At 41.8% G+C, this 22563-nt stretch overlaps 1 protein-coding gene across 3 annotated transcripts in view; it reads left to right on the top strand.

Moving 5' to 3' along the window:
* LOC102797476 (dedicator of cytokinesis protein 3-like) overlaps window positions 1-22563 on the top strand; it is a 304843-nt gene that overhangs the window by 171861 nt on the left and 110419 nt on the right. The window lies entirely within an intron of this gene.

The following is a 22563-nucleotide window of genomic DNA, read 5'->3' as shown; positions in this document are numbered from 1 at the left end:
TAATCCTCTCGGATGGTCACCTGAAAGTAAAAGATGATCACCTCGCTGTGAAACAAACTCGAGGTTGCAGCACATTCACAGACTCGTTTACCTTTTATGAAGCCCTGTCATGAAGAGATGTTGTAGATTTTTAAAAATCAAGAATAAACATGTTACAAAGTTACAAATCTGCACAAAACCTTTTAGAGCTCAGCTAAACACACACTTAACCTTAATCATGGAATAACACAGACATGTGGTAAATGGACTGGTTCTTATATAGCGCTTTTCTACTCATCTGAGCACTCAAAGCGCTTTACACAACTTGTGCATTCACCCATTCACACCCATTCGCACAAGCACATCTTTCTAAGTGCTTCATAGCTAACATTCACATTCTCATACTCCGATGGACGCATCGGAGAGCAATTTGGGGTTAGTATCTTGCCCAAGGATATTTGGCATGTAGACTAAGGGAAGCCAGGAATCGAACCAGGAATCGAACCACCAACCTTCCAATCAGTGGATGACCTGCTCTACCACCTGAGCTACAGCCACCCCATGTCTGTGTATGCATATGCTTAAATTTGCCCCCTGGGCAGGGGTGGGATGTGATGATCCTCAAGTGACCTGGTAGTTTGATGGTTCTGCGTAGTATCTGGACTTTGCTGTACTGGACAGAGACCCGATGTTATGCCTGGAATCTACCGGAGCAACTTTCCCAGTTTCAGGGTTAAACATCTGGACTTTACCTTCCACATCTGCTCCAGTTGTTCCTTCAGCATCCAATACCTCTCTGTTTTCTTGCAATCCTTCCTGATGTTGCTCTCTGCTGGGATTGGCACATCTGTCATATCTTCTGTTCCAACTATGGTTGGTCAGCCTTGTTGTTGTTCTCAAAGAGCTTTGGTCCCATCAGGACTTTATACCCTGTCCCAGCTTTAATCTTACATCCTGCTACTACGCATGTGTTGGATAGTCTCCAGGGTATCTATGCACAGTCTGCGACTTGGGTTCTGTCCGCTGTGGATCTGGTGCTTGGTGCCATGGCTCCAGGGTTGTCTTCCACAGTTGTTTAAAAGTCCTACAGAGTTCCTGATCCTTATTAGTGGCAAGTGCCAAGCACTCCAGTGTCCATGTGTAGAGCACTGAGTCATAGGCTTTCTTGTAGTCAATCCAGGCGGTCAAAAAGATGAAGTTAGCTGTGTATTTATTCCTCCATTTGTAAAATCTTTTGTTGATGTGCTGGTTCTTTCACATTATAGCTCATGAGCACGCATACACATAATAAAAACCTACAGGCCTACCTTTGTAGGAGGAAAATTTAATTGCCAAGAGTGGCTGAAAGTAGTTTCTATCCTGCACATAGTTACTGTATAAAGTCTGAGGCTTTGTAAAAATTGAGTTTCCTTTGTGTATCTTGAGAGACTTTTAGAAAAAATAAATGCGATCCTATAAAATAATTTCATCAGATTATGAAAGGCATAAGTGGCGTAGAGAAACAAATATCCTGAGGAAAATGGAAAAAAGATGCAGCACATGAAGGCAGTAATGGACACGTGATTTAACTTAGAGGAAGAAATAATTTAAGAGAGTCTTGGAGAAAGACTAACTGAATCTCATCTCTTCTGTCGAAGCCTTTAAACAATATCGTCACAGAATGAGAAACCGGAGAAACCGAACACAAAGAGAAAGAAAGACCAAAAGTTTAATTGGTGGCTGTAAGACTGCAGAGGAGGAATGACTGAAACAAGAAAAGAATTGAGATCCTTCAGCGCTTCACAGCTCCCATTAAAAAACACGAGTGAAAATCAATCAAAAGAAAATAGATAGTTTTCTATGCTCTTTGCCATGTGGTGTTCAAAGGGGGGAAATACACTAAGCCTTAAACCCACACTCAGATACTGATGATTAAAAGAAATGAAAGATGCTCTTTGTTGATTGCTTATTCTGTGCTTTAATGGGGACTGCCTTCGCTGTGATGCTGGGAGATAATTGGTGTAGTGGAAAGGGCTGTTTAAGGATAAAGCTTTGTAGTGTGACACAAAACGATGGTAACTTCAAACTCTCTGTTTCTGTGTTGCTTTCTGTCTGGTGTGTGTGTGTTTGGCTGTGATGATTGTTACTGGATAGACACTGAGTGAATATTTAAGCCTATGCTGGCAGCTGGGAGCACCAGAGGAGTCCATATTTGTGTTTGGTTACACTGCAAAGCTAAGATTTGATGACTGTTAAATGATGACTCTAAGGTGTTAGCGTTTTTACATTTCTGTTACATTTTCATCTCAATATTTTTATCTTTGGACTCTCCTGGAGTAGTACGGAGCCCCGCAGGGGACATGGGAGAAAAAAAAATTAAGACGGAGTTTTGCGAGATCTCGCAAAACATCTCTCAAAACTTTTGCGAGATCTCGCAAAACAAACTCGGGATCTCGCGAAACTTTTGCGAGATCTTGCAAAAGTTGAATTCCGACAATGCCGGAAGCTACTTAGTTGTAATATTACTCTTTCTGGGTCACAAAATACACTTTAAAGATATTTTGAGGCGTGAATGTAGTTGTGTAAACGTGTTTACAAGACATCACACGTTTTCGGAGATCTGACACCCACCATCTCGAAGCTAACGGGAGGTCGAGACCTACTACAGCTGGGAGGAACACCGCTTTCCCGGCATATCGTGCCTTGACCTCCCGGTCGGCTTCGAGCTGGCGGCTAAAACTTTTGCGAGATCTCGCAAAAGTCCGTCTTAATTTATTTTCTCCCATGTCCCCTGCGGGGCTCCGTAGAGTAGCTTTGTTCACTTACTGTTCAAAATATGCTGTATTCGTCTTATACTGGGCTTTTTTACAGCCTCGGGCTTCGTTCATGTCTGAAAATAACTTTTAGCTTCTTTCCTTTGAAGAACACCTCATTTATAAGCCAGCCTTCTTCTGATTGGCTGCCCCTCGTGGGGCTTCTGTACGCCTACGATGATCTTACTGGGTATATCTGCTCCCATTGACATAAAGCAGAGCCAAGTGGTGAAAAAGCTGTCTGCACTCGAGTGCTTAGAGCAGCGTTCAGCCTGTACCTGCACTGCTACTGACCTCATTTTTGGAGGCCTTGGTAATGTTAAACACACGTGATATGAGAACAGTGCATATATGATCAAGTGTAATAGGTCTCCTTTAATGTCAGCTCAGGTTATTAGTTCATATTTACATTGTTATTTAAATGTGTGTGTTGGCTTTTATTGAGAATAGCAGTTGGTATACACACATGTATTCATATCTTATAGGAACATAAAACACATCCACACATGTGCAATAGCAGTGACACTAAGCTGCTCTTTTTCTGACAATGTTGTATTTTAGTCAGTTGTATATAGTATTTGTATTCTATTTTCATTCTATTGTATATAGTATTTTATTCTATTCTATTGTGTACAGTTGTGTACAGTATCTTATCCTATTCCAGGGTTTTTCTAATTTCTGCTATGTAACTTTTCACGTCCACTTTCTGCTGTAACAAAACAAATTTCCTACGTGTGGGACTAATAAAGGCGAACCACAGCAAAAATGAATGCCTAACCCTAACCCTAACCCTACCCTAACCCTAAGCCTTACCCTTAACCTTACCCTTACCATAACCCACCTGTAACTCTGACACTAAAACCACATTTTAAGTCTCAAAAATTCCTTCAAACTTGTGGGGACGAGGATTTTGGTCTCCATAAGTATAGTAAACTTCAAATTTTTGGTCCCCACAAAGATATTACACACACACACACACACACACACACACACACACACATACATTGTGTAGGTAACAAAGTCTCCAGCCTTTATAAAATCATATAAAAACAGCATCCAAACTCCTGGTGAAACTTTATGGGCGACTTCTCCACCTTTCTTCTCCTTCCTCTTTTGAAACACTTTTTCCTTGGCCTTGCTAAACATAATTTATAATGCTGCTGCGCTGACAAACTGCTCCATGAGACACTTGCTGAAAAGCAAATTGTTATAAATTGTTGGCATCAACAATCACTGGCATTGAGCAAGGTCAAGAAGTGCAAGCAGTATATTTCACAATATAACTTCTGTCCCACAGATTAATAATAGCTGGAAAAAATAAAAACAAAAAACATAAATAATTTTTAAAAATTTTTATTATTTTATTTAATAAGCATTTGCAACTAAAACATGGCATATTCACATATTCAGTGCATAAGGAAACTGTATATTTCAGAGCTTTGGTTCACAGGACAGCACCAAACCTTAAACACTTAGAATCTGTCCCACTTTGCTTTATCAGAGCAAACATGCTGCGTAATGTGAGCCGATCTTCTCGTAGCTTTGGGACCTGCAGTCAACAGGTAGTCCTTTACTGCTATAACAATCCCACCGTGATGAGTACTCTTTACTTCAAGTGATGACATAGAATAAGTATAATTAGAGTGATTCTGAGCACAGCTGTAGCCTCATAATACTGAACACGTCACTCTGTCTCCAGGCTGTTCCAGGCTGTTCCCGGCTGTTCCAGGCTGTTCCAGGCTTTGTGCTGTACCAAACAGCTTTTGGCTACAACCTTTTTCTTTTATGTTTTTCATATATGTGTCTGTGTTGAGTCTGACATGGCTTCAGAAATCGGCACGTTAAAGGACTCGTGTCACTCATGGGAAGAAAGTTTCTCTCGGTGTAAAGTTTCTGTGCTGATGTTAATGCCAGAGATGCAGGTCAGCACATAGTGACCCTGCTGCTACTTTGTGGACGAGTTGCTGTGGTTCTTAAATTCTTCCACTTTGCAATAACATCATTTACAACTGATCATCAAACAGTTGTGGCTTATTACAGGACCGTGGCTGCTCTTCAGATTAACCTGTTCTTTCCCTAAATTATTGTAAGGCCGCTGCAATCGTGGCTCAAGAGTTGGGCATTCGCCTTGTAATCGGAAGGTTGCTGGTTCGAGCCCCGGCTTGGACAGCCTCGGTCGTTGTGTCCTTGGGCAAGACACTTCACTCATTGCCTACTGGTGGTGGTCAAAGGGCCCTCTGTCAGTGCGTCCCAGGGTGGCTGTGGCTACGGCTACAATGTAGCTGCCATCACCAGTGTGTGAATGGGTGGATGACTGAATGTTTAAAGTGCTTTGGGGTCCTTAGGAACTAGTAAAGCGCTATACGAATGCAGGCCATTTACCATGACAAGGTGCTGGATGCTGTCTACCTGTGGAAATGGGTCTGAAACTGACTGAAAGCACTGGAATTCAAAGATTAAGGAACATTTTTTACCTTCATGAAAAAGTGGAAATTTTCCTTTCGTACAGAATCACACATGACACCAAACTCAGTTACCACTTTATAAAAATAAATATAAATAAGAATGAAATATTAGACGTGCTGTATGAAAAAGTCAAAATGGGCCGATCAATAAAGAGGCTCGTATTCAAAGACTGCAGTGAAGACAGAGCTTTTCACAAAAAGGCTGCTCATTCAATTTTCACTGGATCTGAAAAGTGACAAAGGAGATGTAAGAGATTTAGTGAAATAGCATGTCATTTATTAAAACTACACAGACCCAAAGGATCAGTCTAATGGATAAATTTACATCAAGATTTTAATACCAGCCAAACTTTGAACTGCTTATCCTTTGAAATCAGTCAGATCTACGTTCAAGAGTTTTTCACAGGGTTCTTTAATGTTCTTTAACATTGGGAGACTTCATGTTGATGTTTTTAAGAAAGTATCACATTAATCCAGATATCTGTCTGCATCCATGGATCATGCATGTAAGCAGACTTGGACTGGTCATGCTGAAGGTGCGAACACAAACGGAGGTTCGTCCTCGGTGGATATAGAGCCAAGTTAAGCTAGAAGCACCTCCAAAATAAAATGTCACACTTTAATGTTCAGTTAAATCACTGAAACATGGTCAGAGTTCAGCAAAGGCTGTGGCTTGGGTTTAATATTCCCTTCACAAAATTAACCCTGCACACTGAAGTGTGTACTTACTCAGTGTGTGTACATGTGATGCCACATGGACTTTTACGAGTGTCCATATGTGACTAGCTGGCAGTAACAGACTTGCCTCATTTAGCCAAAACGTGGTGCGTCAGAGCCGCAATGCCAAAGGACACCTCGAGTGTATCTGTGAGACGTCTGTGGCTTTGATACGCTGGGAAGGTTGGTTTTCTGCATCGACTTCTTAAGAATACCACAATATTAGTATTTGTCTTAGTCATTTTAATACACAGTTACTCTGTAAGTTCAGTCTTGCATGAAGAGATGGTGGCTTTAGTGCTTTAGTGGATTTCTAATGGGCACAGATTTAGTCGGGGGCACTTCATGTGCAGTTTACGACGGTGTCCCGTCTGATCTGTCGTCTCCCCTGCAGGTCTGCATTGTCATTTTCTTCATCGGTTTGATTGACAGCTTTCAGTGGTGAGCTAACAGCATGGTATAAAAATGCCACCTCTGGTCTTGGTCTTTGACACATCTTCCCATGTCTGTCTGTCACACTGTGTATCTGTTATATGTGTGACTGGATGTAGGGACAGGAGGCTGAGGGTGCAGGGAGTGCAGCCATTACTAATGCAACCTTCCTGACCCAAAGAAAACTTACAAAGGGACGTTTGCACACATCCTCCCATCATCAATCTAATTATAAAGCTGCAGTGAAGCAGACAGCCGAGCATGTGGCTCATCAAACTGTCAGTTGTTGTGGAGTATTTAATGACAGCTGGCACGTTGTCATTGTGCTGCAGGTAACAACAGATTAAAGAAGAAAGGGTCAATGAGGGTGAACCACAGTTATGCTGCTAGAGCAGAAACTGTATAAACGTCTACTTTATTAATCTTTATAAACGTCTACTTTATTAATCTTTATAAACGTCTACTTTATTAATCTTTATAAACGTCTACTTTATTAATCTTTACGTAACAACAGGAAAGTTTTGTTGCTAACAAGCATTTAGTTAACCTGGGATAATCAGGCCCCATCTTATCTGAAAAACCACATATTACCTTTATCATAGAGCACGTCGCTCTCACACTGCAGGCCTACTTGTTGTTCCTAGAGTATTTACAAGTAGAATGGGAGGCAGAGCCTTCAGTTTTCAGGCCCCTCTTCTGTGGAACCAACTTCCAGTTTGGATTCAGGAGGCAGACACTATCTCTACTTTTAAGATGAGGCTTCAAACTTTCCTTTTTCATAAAGCTTATAGTTCGGGCTGGACCAGGTGACCCTGAATCCTCCCTTAGTTATGTTGCTTTACACTCGGGCTGCTGGAGGAGTTCCTGCGATTCACTGAGCAGTTCTTTTCCACTCACCTCTTTTTGCTCCCATGTGGGCATTGGGTACATGTACCACTGTTGTGTCTCCCGATTCTCTCCTTTTCTTTCCTCTTTCCCTGCCTGACTTTGCTTCTGCTGTTTAAAGGGAGTTTTTCCTTTTCCACTTAGTGCTGCCTCACAGGGGGTTTCCCTCGGATACTGTAGGGTCTTTACCTCGTTTCTCACCTGCAAATGATCAGATTTTGACCTGATTTTAAATTTTCATAATAATAATAAACTTTATATATAAAGCACACTTAAAACCAAGGTGCTTAACAAGTAAAATAGAGAATAAAGGGAAGATAATAGAAATAGAAATAGGACCAAAGCAGAGAGGAGAAGCAGCAGATACAGAACAAACAAGGAATTAAACGAGCATAAAAGTGCATAATGTAAAATCATGAGTGAAATGTTAACTAGAAGGAACGACATGATTGAATAAGTGGGTCTTTAGTCGTGATTTAAACAGTATTGCAATACCTCATGCAGGACCTGTATTTGCTCCACTGCCAGACTTGAACTGGGAACAGTAACAATTAACCGAGTGAAAACAAGGTGAAACATGGTGGTATTTCTTTGCCCAGAGGCAGTGCAGGAGATGACATACAGTGCTTCTAGCTCTGTATCTGTCCCACTCTCTGTCAGTCATTTTCTCTGTCTGCCCTTCTTATTTCTAACTGTCAGACGCACACAAATATCACACCACACTTCAAGGCTCTCTGTGGGCAACAGCCTCAGGATATAAGCTCTGCTGTCAAATGTCTTTATCATCAAGTGTGCTGTATATCGCTGTTTTTAGAGTACACACCTAGCTCTATATATTTTTTCTCTTTCTGTGCTCTCTCTTGCAAATGTGGAGAAGAGCTGAGTGCTGCAGACCGGCCTGTGGGTGAGTGGGTGGCAGAGAGGGAGAGGGGGGGTGAGAAGAGAGATGAGAAAGATGGAGACGAGGAGCAGGTCAGAGGAGGAGAGAGAGGAAGAATAAGGTGCAAACACAGACGTATAAACAGCCGGAGAAAGAGAGAGAGAAGAGAGGTAGTGTTGCTACAGTAATGTTGTGAGTGGATCTCAAGTGGTTTGACAGGTTGTGATTTTCCTCTGCCGGTTTGGACCGCCGTTTAGTTTAGCTGCTCGCCAGCGGTAGAGTCAGAGAAACAGACTGAGGAAGGAGAAGAAAACAAGTGGATCCATCATCCTGCGTGACCCGTGAGTAGCCACAGTCATGTCCGACGTTTGTGCGTCCGCTTGCAAAACCGGCTTCTGTCATCCCAGTGTGTGTGCGTGCGACGGGGAGACGGAGTTGTCCGCAGAGACACAAGTGTCCTTCCGTGTGTGTTTGTGTTGTATGTAGTCGCGCACTCTGTCTGTGTGGGATCTATAGGCTTCAATAAGTGCAGTGTCATATGTTTGCAATGGTGAGTCACCCGTCGTTGCCATAGCGACGAGGCGATTGTTGGCACACTGTCTGTGTTTTTATTATTATCATTATTGCATCAATGGAAAGTGCATAGAAAGCCATTTATATGCCCGAGCTTCTCATTCTTTGATAACATTTGATAGTAAGTGTTGTTATAAACATTTGGAGGACAAACAGTTAAACTTTGAAGATGAATAATGTTATCGTTTATGTTTATTATCGCTTTGCATAATTTAAAAAACTAGATTTATTTATGAATTATGTTATCCACCATCCACTCTGGGGGAATATTTACTCATCACTCCTCAATTTCTGTGTCTCGTGTTTGCATATTTGAGGTGATGAGCTCGGAGCGTTGACGCTAAACTGCTCTGGAATCGTGTTATTTAGGGTATAAAAGCTAATAAGCAGTGTTTTGTAATGAAGGTTTCTTTAGTGATCAGTGAATCGTTTCTCATTTCCACAGCAAATAATGCTGCAATACAAACGATAATCAGAGATACACACAAACTGTTCTAGTGTCAGTGTTGCTGCAGACGGAGGAAGTCGTGTAATTTACGCCTCCTCACCTGCTCGCTGATTCTCTCACCTCTGCTTTGAAAATGGTTTTCTGAATTTGTAGCAATCGGGGGAATAAAACATTTTATTTGATTGATTTTTTTTATACAGTAAAAAAAAAGTTTTCGATTTAATGTGCACCAATAATACTTACTGCAAAGTGCTAGCTTTTATTAAGAAGTTCAAGATAACAGTGAGGGTGTGTGTGTTTATTGCAGCTCGCCTGATGAGGTGTTGGTGGATGTGTGCATTGAAACACAACTGCTTTCAAGAGTTCTGTTCTTGTTGTGTTAGATGTGCTGTGACATCTGCTCTCCATACAATAGTTTTGGTCTTTTTATTGGTTTTTTAAACTAACATTGAAACTAATAAAAACTAAACTTAAACTACACTGAGCTCAAATGAAATCAAATAAAAACTAATTAGAAAACATACAACTAGAATAGCTCTGCTACAAGCTACTGATTCCTGGGGTGCACTCAGTTTTTCACGGGGCTACTTTTCTTTCACATCATTGCACGTACAGTAATTAAGTACTTCAACTGTAGTATAAAAACTAGCAGGTCATTGGAGAGCAGGAGGAGCACTTCCATATAATATTACAGACAATGTGTTTGTGTGTTTTGTGTGACTTGAAGGACTTTGGTGAAATGGACTGTGTCAGCAGCGTTTTGTGGATTTGGCCTATTAGCTTAAATAAGGATTGTTCAGCGATTGGCTCGTGATGCTGACTTTGTCCGTGTATTTTTAACTTGGTGCTGTGCAGAAATTTGGCTTCGCAGGCTTCCTTGGCCTCTAGCTTTCCAATATCAGGAAGTATTTCATAATTTGCATCGTGGACTTGCTGACCTTTGACCTACTTCTAAAAATGGGAAGCTTGTGCTTCCAAAGTGTATTGCTGCGCTGTGTGTAGACACTGCCCTTCTATAATGTGTCTTCCTTTACTAAATGTAGGCTCTGTGATTTTTATTTATCCGTCTCTCTCTACTTTTTAGCCATTTCTGCAAAACGATTGATCTGTGTGTGAATAAACTCACGATAGACTGAGCATGAGCAGAGCTAAAAGTGCAACTCTGAGGATAAAATCCAGTCACCTTAAAAAGCGTTTCTCTTTCTTTTATATGTAAATAAATCTGTTTGTTAAATATTCCGAGCTCACCGAGGTGGGAATGAAGAATGGTTTTCCACTCGTTGGTGGACAGTTATATAAACTGCATCGTGAATTTTCCTTTTATTTGTCATACGAAGTGTAGAAATCTCCAGGACTGGAGGATCTTGGTGAGCATGTAAGGAGAGGGTCTGTTGGAGATGACAGGTGTCCTCGTGTTGCATGTTCTGTGGATCCAAACAGACAGAAAAACACATCATCCCACAGCTTCCATCACCTGTGGAACTGCACTCACAGAGGAAACTGTCCGTCCTGCATCCACCTCTTCAAGTACACGCAGCGTGAGACGTGGCAGGCTGGCACCCCTGCTATCACATCCTGCTTCTGGCATCACTGCGTGTGTGTGTGTGTGTCTCCAGGCAGGGTTGATACAAGGTCATAAGCAGATTTGAGATGGACTTTGCACCAGGCTAGCAAGCACAAGACACACACACACACATATTGCATGCTGCATGGCGCCAGACTTCCTGCTGGAGAGGGATGGCTTTCCCAAACTCTGACAGCTTGGGCTCGCTGGTGTCTTAGCTCAGAGTCGCCGAGTTTTGGGCTTGAGCGGTGACCGCGCTCCCATGCACTGTCGCATTAAAAAGACACGAGACATTAATTAAAAAGCAAAGTTGTGTGACCTCATGGAGTCGTACAACCCCAGTGTGTTAATGTTGGAAATCTGCTGTTATATTCATAAAAAATGAATATAAATAATTGTATATCTTTCGATGCTTTTTGCATGCAAACATAAATATATTATTATCTTACAGGTAAACTCACAGTGTGCGCTGAGAAGTTTTTAACTTTGTAATGAACTCTCACAACTTTGGTGTAAATTCATATCGGATGACACTAAAGAAATTACAGTATTATATCGTCTATATTTTCAGATCATGAAAGTCTTTAATGCAATCTGTTCAGTCCCTGCTGAGTACATATTTATAAAAGTTGTTTACATTCAGAATGGAAAACTTTGCCTAAAGAATCTCTTACATAACACTAAAAAATATCTGATACCAGTGAGTCCATCAGTGATTTTCAGTCCCTTTGTTGGATGTTCGAGTCACTTTTCTGTCGCAGCTTTGTGCTCCAGACTAAAATGATGCATTTTACATAAAAATCTTTCCTCCTTTAGATTCATCCTCAGGAAGCAGCATGTTAGCATAACAGCTGAGCAGAGGAGACCAAAAAGAATTCGGGGGCTCTTTGTTTGCGCTCCCCGGTGAGTTTGAGCGCTTTTGTTTCAGGAGCGCAGCAGCCGCTCTGACAGGTGTGAAAATGAAGCAGGACATTTGCTAATGGATCAGAGGTGTTGCGAGCGTCCCCTCTGATTGCAGACGTGCCAGGCTGACTCAGCCTGGCACGATATAATTTTGGCCTCAAAATAGTAACTTCCCAAAGTAATCAGTTACAGATTACAGATTACCCGATTAAATCTGCAGTCAAGCTTGTCACAGTCACTGCACGTTACGAGGCACCAAACACAAACCTGCGGCGCAGCTGGAGAGACAGTTTAAGACTGAAATCATACTTTCTCCACTATTTACTGAGTTATCTGTAAATATCAGCGGCTGTTCATCATGTTTGCTAACTGTAGAATATTTCGAGGCCTTTTAAAGGAAACAGGGTGAGCTGGAAATTTGCACTTTTAATTAGATTTTTTTGTCCAGTAATTTGGAGCCTTCATAACTTCTGTTTTCAGTGCAGCTAAAAGTATTTAAACTATGTTATGAGATGCAACCAAATCAATGTTACAACCACCTATGATAGCATCACTATCATAGGATATATCATAGTTTCAGTAAACTGCACCAATTTAATGTATAAGACATGGAGGAACAGAAACAAGCACCACGCTGTTGTTCCATCTAGTTCCTGATAACTCACTGAACCGAACACACAAAAGTCAAAAGTCCCTGCTTTCACCTTTACACCCTGCTGCTCTCAGGCTGAAGCATCTTTGCAGGTTGGATGTGAATAAACCTGGAAACAAAGTTCTTGACAGCTGTGGGACCCTTCTGTATTTGCCCCTGTATTTAGGAAAAATGATTGCAGGAGCGGCTAACATGTCTTTTGTCCAGCATGTGGACTTCCTGAAACCTTCTTTTTAAGCACCGTGTTTACTTGGCCAGATGCATCGGTGCTGTGTTGGTGTGCATTTGTGAGGCTGGTGGATACGCTGCTGCTCTGCAGAGACTCACTGTTACGGGAGGTGTTGATGGAAGCATTGCACTGTTTGTCTTGGCCTTCATCAGACTGCAGTTTGTGGTGTTTTTTCAGGTGGTTAAAGAAGTTGTGTTGCATTACTGTGCCAAAACTGTACCAGACTCTTTGAATATGACGACCCTCCTGACCTCTCGTCTTCTGATATGCCTGATTTTAGTGTGTATATGTCTTTTGATTAGGGCTGCCACAGACTATTATTTTGATAGTCGACTAGTCACCAATTATTTTTGCGATTAGTCGACTAATCAGATCATCATCCATTGGACGTAAAACGTACAGCTTATTGCACCAGAAGCATCTGCTCTTATATAACTATCATTAGCTTACAGCTTTAAGTGTTTAAGGTATGTGCTAACTAAAAATAAAGACAAATGATAGTTTATTAAATTTTAATGAAATTTGCAGATTGTTTCTGTGAAGTTTAATAAACTCCTTGCTATCTAAAATATAACAGGACACCGGAGTAAATTCTCCAGCATCTCACACTTCTGATAATCAGCTGTCTGCTTGACGTTTATTCAGCTGTGTAAAAACTATAACTTTAATCTCAGCCAAACCGATTTACTCAGGAACAAATAAAATACTAAATAAGCCAAACAATAACATTTTTAAGTTATCTAAGTGACTTATATATCATGTTTAACCTGAGTAGCGAAAGACAGCGGTGGGTTTGAAAACGATTTGCCGGGAGTCCGGTGTTCTCACGGCTCTAGTTAGCCTAGCCCCCGGCTAGCTATCGAGCTAGTGGCTAACAGACGTCTCCGAAAACGTCGGAGCGCTTTTGAAAATATGTGGTGTCTTGATAAACTGAGCAGATATTTGAGGTTTACACAGCTACATTCTCGCCTGAAAATATGTTAAACGTTTATTTTATGACCCATAAAGAATAATAAGAGTAATATTAAAACTAGCTAGCTGCCGCCATTGTTGGAAACTGAGCTGGGCTGCGCTACAAATTCTGGGAAAGAGCTCCTTCTTCTTCTTCTTCGGGGTTTAACGGCAGCTGGCATCCTTGTAGATGCAGTGCTGTCATCTTCTGTTTCAGTCCGTTATTACACTCTTAAATCCTACTACTTATTCCTGCGTCTTTTGTGATCTTACAAAGCTTCAAACGACGCGTTGACTATTTTGATAGTCGACATAATCGTGACTAGTCGGCTAATCGTGGCAGCCCTACTTTTGATGTAGTTTTACTTTTCCAGAGTACATTCAGGAAACTACAAGCTGCATGGCGGGTTAGGTAGCTGTGATTGGTATGTGCAGGCACATGGTCAGACGCTGATTTAGGGAGCGCTTGATTTGCTTTTTCTTTGCTCCCTGCTGGTGAAGCACACATTTAAATGTTGCCTGATCATGTTCTTTTAACTTTGGGATACCAAAAGATAAAAATGTGATTAATGATGCAGGTGTAGTTTATGACATAATAGGACAATTTGCATTGCTTTGTTAAATACTTTCAAGTTACTGAACAAAAAATGAGATGAAATCCATTTATATGCATTTCCAACAAAAGTTCAAAAAGCTCCCTGTGAAACCGAGGGAAACATTAAAATGTGGCTTTCGCTCTTTCTCATTTATCAGGTGTGAAAATGGAGGAAATCTCTGATGGAACAGAGGGGCTGCAAAAGTACCATTAGACAGTAGAGCTGTCAAGCTGAATAAAGTCCTATTATATATTCATGCCAAGCGGTGACAGACTCTCGCCCTCTGGAGACCCACCTTTGGTCCCTGGCCCACTGCTTGGAAACCCACTCGTGTAGTTTAATGTTCTGGTAGAAAATGTGGAGGTGTTTGTTAATGGAGGGTGGCATTATGGTGCCTTCCTAGTTTGTGGGCTGTCAGAGTGATTAAGATGTTGTTATGTCCCTCTAAGTCTGAAAAGCAAAGGGCCAATGCAGCAAATAAAGAGAGATGTAAATGTTTGATTTGGTTGACGGCAGCGAGCGCAGCTGCTCTGCTGCATTTTAACCACGATCGGATCTTCCCTTCTTCGCGCAGCTCAGCGTCTCACTGAGTGGCCCGAAAGTAGCTTTACAGGTGATAGTGCTTTGTTATTTCTGATATCACAATGGTTCCAAACAGCATCATTATCTCAGATTAGCTCGGCTGTTTTTAACAGCGCCGATGTGTTAAACCGTTTTAAGGTGAGTGTTTGTGCCTCCGTTCCCGCAGGATGTGAAGGTGCGATTACTCACAGCAGCTGGGGAAAGAGGCAGAAGAGGCAGTTAGAGGAGGGAGGAAGAGTAAATCTACAAATAGCCGGCCCAAAAGAGATTTCCACTCCGCAGCTGAAAAGAAACATTAGTGCTCAGGTGTACCAGTGAGATTCTATATTTTCCCAGATTGGGCAGTTTCATTTCAAAGCAGCATACATCAGTATTTGTGGTGTGGGTGTGCAGATTTTGAGTGCTAGCAAAAAGTGGATAGGAGACTTGGTTTCTCCCCGATGTGCCAGCTGGTGCACCTGTTCCAAGTCTGGTTTACTGACTCAGAAAAAGGTCAAGTTCACAGCAGATCTACCCACTGACTTGGCCAGATGTCCTGATTATAGCTACAGCCCAGGTTTTGAAGGTGTTTTTATTCGTGTGGAGTTTTCCCAGTTTGAGTAAAGTGCAGATGATGCATGTCTGCGGTGACTCGGCGCAGATTTCATTTTTATTTTTCCATCGACCTCTACCCAGTCTGGCTAGCTGCATGTTTAAGTTACCTCCACAATGGCTTCACCCTCAGTCCAAAAGGCAACCTCCATCTTCAGTATAGAGTTTACAGTTAACTTTAATTCCAGTACTTCTTGTATATGCCTAAAAGTGCACATGGAGCAGTATCCTGGCTTCTTTTTGGGTACTCGTGAAAGTGAATCCTTCCAAAAGCTGGCTGATAACAGCTGGGACACGGTGACAACAATGAATGGCATAAAGTGTTGAAAGTGTGTCCCTAAAAGCATCGCTGGTGTGAACTGTTGGGTCTGGCAGACAGTAACGTTGCCTGTCCCAGTTTACCCCGAGCTATCAGGGTAATCTGGGAGTTATCAGGGTAATCTGGGACAGTCCCTAAAAGCATCGCTGGTGTGAATTGTTGGGTCTGGCAGACAGTAACATTGCCTGTCCTAGTTTACCCCGAGTTATCAGGGTAAACTGGGAGTTATCAGGGTAAACTGAGACAGTCCCTAAAAGCATCGCTGGTGTGAACTGTTGGGTCTGGCAGACAGTAATGTTGCCTGTCCCAGTTTACCCCGAGTTATCAGGGTAATCTGGGAGTTATCAGGGTAAACTGAGACAGTCCCTAAAAGCATCGCTGGTGTGAACTGTTGGGTCTGGCAGACAGTAACGTTGCCTGTCCCAGTTTACCCCGAGTTATCAGGGTAATCTGGGAGTTATCAGGGTAAACTGAGACAGTCCCTAAAAGCATCGCTGGTGTGAACTGTTGGGTCTGGCAGACAGTAATGTTGCCTGTCCCAGTTTACCCCGAGTTATCAGGGTAAACTGGGAGTTATCAGGGTAACCTGGGACAGAGGAAGTGATGTGTGAGTCTTGCCGACTAAGTGAAAACTTATTGTTCTTGTTTTTAAATGTTTTAATTCTAATCTTTTTATGTTGTCAGTCGTGTCTTTGTGTTTTCTTGTTGGTTGTTTTATGCAACACATTTTGAAACGCTTTGCTGTCTAAAGATGCTCCACAACTTTTATTCTCAGACAGACGTGTTTCCTTAAACAAGGTTTCCTTGTATAAGCGCCTCCTGTTAGTGCGGCAGGTTAATGAATATTCTCCCTTTGATACAAAAAATATATAATGTGGTCATAAATTCATCATAATGAGAGGCAGGAGCTCTCCGTGCCCACTTTGCCTCATTAGTAATCTTGCTTTGTGAGGTTATGAATGGAGTATTAGTCTGCTGTGCTTCACATTGTGTTGACATAGGGCGGCTGTTACGTTACCTGCTCTGCCACCTTTTACAGCAGTGTGCCTGCACTCTAAAGCACTGAAGGAGAGGAACACAAGATTTCGCACTTTAGCTCAGCACATGTTTTACCTTCAGCGGCTCACAATAGGCTCCGAGTGTTGGGCAGGTCTCTGGTGGAAATGTGTTTGTGAACCTTGGTCTTTGCATCGTCCTTTCTCAGTACTGTAAATAAGAGCAGTATGCTTTTGTGTCCTGCATGGCGCTGCTGTGTCTGCGGGGATCTGGGCCTTTATCGCTGACTCCTGTGCTGCTGTTTTCACTGAAGAGCACCCTCGGGAACAGGGCAACCATTTGTGCTGTAACTGCTTCTTTATATAAGGTGTTATTTATGAACCCACTGAATGAAGCACCATTTGTGGGCTGTCTCTGGTTCAAGAGCCTTACTACATTTTGAAGGGCACGATGCTGTTGGCCAGTAAATGTGCCTCGTGTTTATCACAGTGAGAGTCGGTGCAGTAAATAAATGGGAAAAGACTTCCTGAAATAAAATGAATACGATTAGTCATGATATGTAGTGTACACCCAGCATATGAACACTGGACCCTGTTCAATAAAAGCAAGTTTTAAATAATGTATATTATTCCTGCCTGAGGTTGACCAACGTTAGCCGGGTCCCCGTTAATGCAGGTTAATGCTGTTCTCACGTGATGGAAGCTGAAAACTGATTATCTGAACATGTCAGATAAATTCATTATATTAGAGATTCATCCTGTTATATCAGTGTTTGCATCTTTATTTACTCTTTCTCAGATTGCTGGATTCCCAAAATAATAATGAAGAAAGGAAGCATTTTACCACAAACGTTCATTGTGACTGGTTGATATGGACACTCTGATGGGACCAGGATGCCCCCATGGAGGAATAAATATTCAGGATGTGCAGACAAACATAAAATGTGAAATCATGTGCAAATAATACCATTGAGCTTTAGTTTTTCTGGCTTCTTGTGTGGATGCTGAAGCCCCGAACCTCAAATTTACACTCAGGAAATAAAGTATGTTACTGTACCTGTAGGGCTACAGCAGCTTGTCCCTTAGCCCTCTTTGAGTCTCTACCCACTAAAGGCTTTATCCATCTTAGATCTACAACCAGCTCAGGAACTCTGTTACCTCTACGTGCATGAAAACCCATCGACGTCAGGGAGAACAAAGGCCTCATACATAACCATCCCCTAACGGATACAGAACAAAAACGTATCAGATAGCATCAAATAATTTCATTAAACAGCAACACCTTAATGATGCTTTAGTAAAGCACAGCTGTGCAGTGATCAGTACTGTCAGCTCACAGCAACAAAGTCCTGGCTGAGCATCCACTGACCAGCTGGGGCCTTTGTGTGGAGTTTGGCTCTTCTCCCCATGCTGGATGGCTTCTCTGGATACTCCTCCTAATGTTCAAAGAATTGCATGATATGTCTGTGAAGGTTCTCAGTCATCCAGGTCATCGTAGTCAAAGGAGCTTGCAAAGAAAAGCATGATAGTGACAGGTGATCCCTAATTAGCTCAAGGTTTAAATGTGAGTGTCATTGGGTATAACAGATTGATCAACCTGTCCAGGGTGCATCCTGGATCTTACCTTGTAACAGCTGGGCTCTCGGCTCCAGCAGGCACAGTGCTGAAGCAGCAGACGATGGGTGGATGGATTTCTGTACGGCTCTAGTGGATCGTGGGTTTTAGACACAGAAATTGTCCAACTAATTTTGACTGCGTGGGAACATCGTCCCTTGAAACGTACATGCACGTACCTCGAGGTCCAATAATTAGGCACGCTTGGGTTAAATGTATGTAGATTGGACCAGCAGGTAAAGAAAGAAAACTGTACTGTGCATCTGTTTTCTTTCTACTTGTTTGTCTTATTTTTTTAATTTTTATGACATTTTAATTGATAAGGGGAAAAAAATCCAATGCACAAATTATTGATGAAGATAATTAATTTGTACTTTTCTCTGTCCTTTAAGAACGATGTGTAAAATGCGTCTCTAACGGTTACACGCTCATGCAGAATATTAATATGAGCTCTCGTAAAGCGCATATCAAAGCGCGTTAGCTTCTACGTCCACTGGGTATCTCCTGAAAAACAAATGCTAAACAGATGCTGAGGGGAACTGTCGTGCGTGACTCCTGTTGTTGCTAAGCAACTACCGGTTGAAATGTGGCACTCTTTGGCTTAAAGTTGTAATATTTTTAACCTCGAGCACTAGCTGCGCTCAGCGCCAAAATCATGCTAATCTCTCAACTCTGACGGGACGGTGCAACAAGGTTCCCAGTTGGAGCTTCTGAGGAATGGATGCCAGTAAACACATCGCCTCAGAGTTGGATTAGGATTTATAAACGTCTCTTACTACAGGGAACTTTAAATGTATACCGTATTTTAAACATCGTCTTGTGCACTCGGGTCCAAACTGCAGGCAGAACACAGATGGATCCATTATTTTTACCCCTGAAGGGAGCATCTGTAGTTTCACTCCCTCACGCCAGTTTTTAATATGCAAGTATCATAGTTGGTAACTTGTATGAGATAACTGTATCCACATTTTGACTTATTAGTACATTTTCAGAACCAGTTCATGTTAATCCCTCTCATTGAAGGTGTATGGCTTCGATTGGCCATGGTATCATTTGTGTGCTGGGAGACGGAGGTGTGCTGGGAAATCACCAGCTAATATTAGCTTTGTCTTCTGGTCCTATTTAGCCTAACTAGCTTGCATCTGAACAGTGCAAGTTGCTGGTGGTTGTCCTGATTTATTTTAGTCAAAGAATGCATGAAAATGGGTGTTTCTGCTGGTGTCCACCACAAGTCTGATGCATTTACTCAGCTGTGAGGTGTAGAGTCCTTCATCTCCAGCCTTCTGAAGTTGTTATAATCAACCAACTCACTGTATTTAGGTCAAAAGGATCATGCTTCAAGGCAACGATAAGTCAAATAACCACTCAAATAACCAAGGGAAGCATCTTTGATTGAACAATATACCAAACCTTGAATCCAGAAGACCCCACTGGGAGTCACACCTGCCAGCAAAAACCAGGAAACTGATAAAACAATTTTCATGGGCTCAACAAAAGAAGATTGTAAAAATGTTCCCCGGTGTGAGTCTCAAATTCTGCTGGAAGAAGTTGTTGTAAACAGCATGAATGCATGAATCCATCCTACAACAGTAAAGATGCTAACAGCGGCATGTTTCCTTCCTGTTCTGCAGGCAGGTGCACAGCCCTCCCCTCACGAGCAGCTGAAGCCGTCGCAGTTCAAATCTCTTTTAGAGGGAATTTGAGAAGTCTGAGCTCTAAAGAACGTTTCCAGCACCTTGGTGAAGCTATGTTATAAAGAACTGAGGCACTTCTCAACATCTTTCAGGGTTAACGAACTCAGATCGTTCATAAATGTGTGTTTCAGCACATTTACAGTGAAGCTGCGTTCACACATGTGTACGTAGATTCAAACAAACTGAGAACTAACAGGGACAACCAAAGCGTCCCGAGGCTGCACAGTGCCCATGTCTGCTCAGGGCTTCAGTTCATCTAAAAACGTTCTCTGCCAGCTCACATCAGCAGAACAGCAGAGAAACCTCGCGGGCAGGTTGCCAGTTGATAGCAGAGCTGCTTCAGCTGTGTTCACCGAACTCTGGTGTATTTCAAGTTAAGGTTCTCTAAAACAGCTCCACCTCCACTACGACCGGAGTTATATAATGGAGCTCATCTGTACATAAACCCAAGACTGATGGAGAAAGGCAGAGAGATTGTAGCCGGGCTCACTGCCCTCCTGCTGTCAGCATATGTTTGCAACTTGCTCATGCATGTATAAGCACCTACATGTGCATTATGGAGGATTCTATGTGTATGTGTGCATATAATATACTTGGAAACCCAAATGAAATCTTCATTATAACGTGTAACCATTGTATGTGTGTGTGTGTGTGTGTGCACGCCTCTGCACAGCCTAATTTCTGCCCATCTCGCTGTTCTGTCAAGAGCTGAATAGACATTTAACCCTTCTCTCTGCTGCTGAAGCCCTGCAGGGCAAAATTAAAGTGCTAATTATAGCATGCTATGGGAGAAGCAGGTTCCAGTGTTCTTGTGTTAGATGCACACAAGCTTTTGTTTCGTCTTTGTTTCTCAGTTGCCGTATGATTTCTTCATACATGAATTTATTGGTGCACTGTACAGTCTAATCTGTTGTCAGGTTCATTAGAAGGAAATTATTTTAACCCTTTAAAACCGATCGAAGCGGGCACGCTCTGTTTTGCCTAACTATTTTTAAATCCCGGTAGCACTGCAACCACGTAAGCTAGCGCAATAATTTTTTTGCATATGAAACCGGAGGAGTTGTACTTACATCTTATGCCATCAGCTTGTCCTCGGTCACAGTTTCCTTCCACATATAGCTTTGCAAAAACTGCATAAAAGCGCTTGCAGCAACAAAAACATAATATTCCAGAAACAGGCTTTGCCGATCCGATCAGCTGTTCATAACACTTCCTACGTCCATCAGCGCGAACTATCGCATGTCCGCCATGACCTGCCCGAAACCGGAAGTGATGTCATTTTTGCGGAAATGTAGTTTTTTTTTACCATCAGGGCCTCATGAGCCTATACTGGTGTTTTTAAAAGTTATGTTTGACTTTATGACTTTCTGTGTGGTTTCTGGGATGCTTAGGACTCATATTGCACTGCTGGAAATAGTTTATTTTGATGCATATGCTGCTTTTTTGCAAATTTGCACTATAATATTTATTTTCGTTTTTCCTGCAGTATATAAAAATTGGTGTATTTCAAAAATAAAACTATGAAGACACTTAAAATAAATTCCCTGTGGTGGGAAACTATTTTGTGCAACTTTTTTGTATTTACAGTTTTGAGGGATAAGCCTCTTAAATTTCTCTAACTAGAAATATATGTTAAAAAAACAAAAGCGATTTTCAATGTTTTTGTAGTTTATTGCACTTTTTTGCAATTTATGTAATTACTATGCACTTAATGCAGACATATTATTAAAATCTGGGCTATAATGGTTGTATTGATGTATAGCAACTTGAAATGCTCCCAAAAATGGCTCCACAGCATGTAAACATATAATATAAGCTCTGGTGGACTTGGTTCTATGGTAGGTCATAAAGGGTTAAAAGTGTATTACCAAAGCTATTAAGACATTTATAGCATTATAACAAATAATTATTTTCTGTATCACCCATTTAATAAAGTTAAATACTTTTAATTCCTGTTCCAAGCCTGTTGAAAAGATTTTGGCAAAATCAAACATAAATTATAAGAATAAGATTTCCATTCTGATCCGGTCGTGGCTCAGATTAACAACAGCTGCCTGCTGATGGCCACAGGGTGGAAACTGTGCATGTGATGCTAAAGACAAAGGACTGCGGGGTTAGGATGAGATGGAGGACGATGATCAGCTGTGGTGAAGCGGGCACATGTCTGAGGGCTGGATGTGCTGTTAATCCTGTAAAGTTGGACTTTCAAACTTCAAACTCTGGCCATCCACTCATGTTTGGAGTGGATCACAAACTAGACCTGCTTTGCTGCCCTTTCCTCTAACTGCCCAGATCTTCCTGTGGTAGAAAACATGTTAGTACTTGCATGAAGTTTTCAGCCTGATTTGCCAACCGAGCTTCTTCTGTGTGTTTTTGTGCTAAACATTTGTGAGGCAAGTACACACAACGCAGCAAATACGCATGTTCATAAAAATCTTTTTTCAGTGTTTCCGTTCTTCATGGCCAGCACGTGCTGACACATGTCTCTGCAACACTAAACACAAACGGTCTGCTAAGGCTTTGAACTCGCTCACCTCAGCTTTATTCCACTGTGAGTTGTTTGAGTGCCTTTAATAAACAGCGCGGAAACGGCCTTGCGGCGCCCTGCCAGACAAGTACGGCTGAATCAGCGTATTGACGAGCTGAAGATGAATTTTAAGTGGTGAACGAATGGTGAATGAAACCTCCCTGTTTCTCTCTCC

Source organism: Neolamprologus brichardi, chromosome 5 (genome assembly GCF_056152115.1).
Source record: "Neolamprologus brichardi isolate AB-2024 chromosome 5, ASM5615211v1, whole genome shotgun sequence".
NCBI classification, from domain to species: domain Eukaryota; kingdom Metazoa; phylum Chordata; class Actinopteri; order Cichliformes; family Cichlidae; genus Neolamprologus; species Neolamprologus brichardi.
The sequence above is the reverse complement of the archived record's forward strand: the minus strand, read 5'-3'. Positions and strand labels throughout refer to the sequence as shown.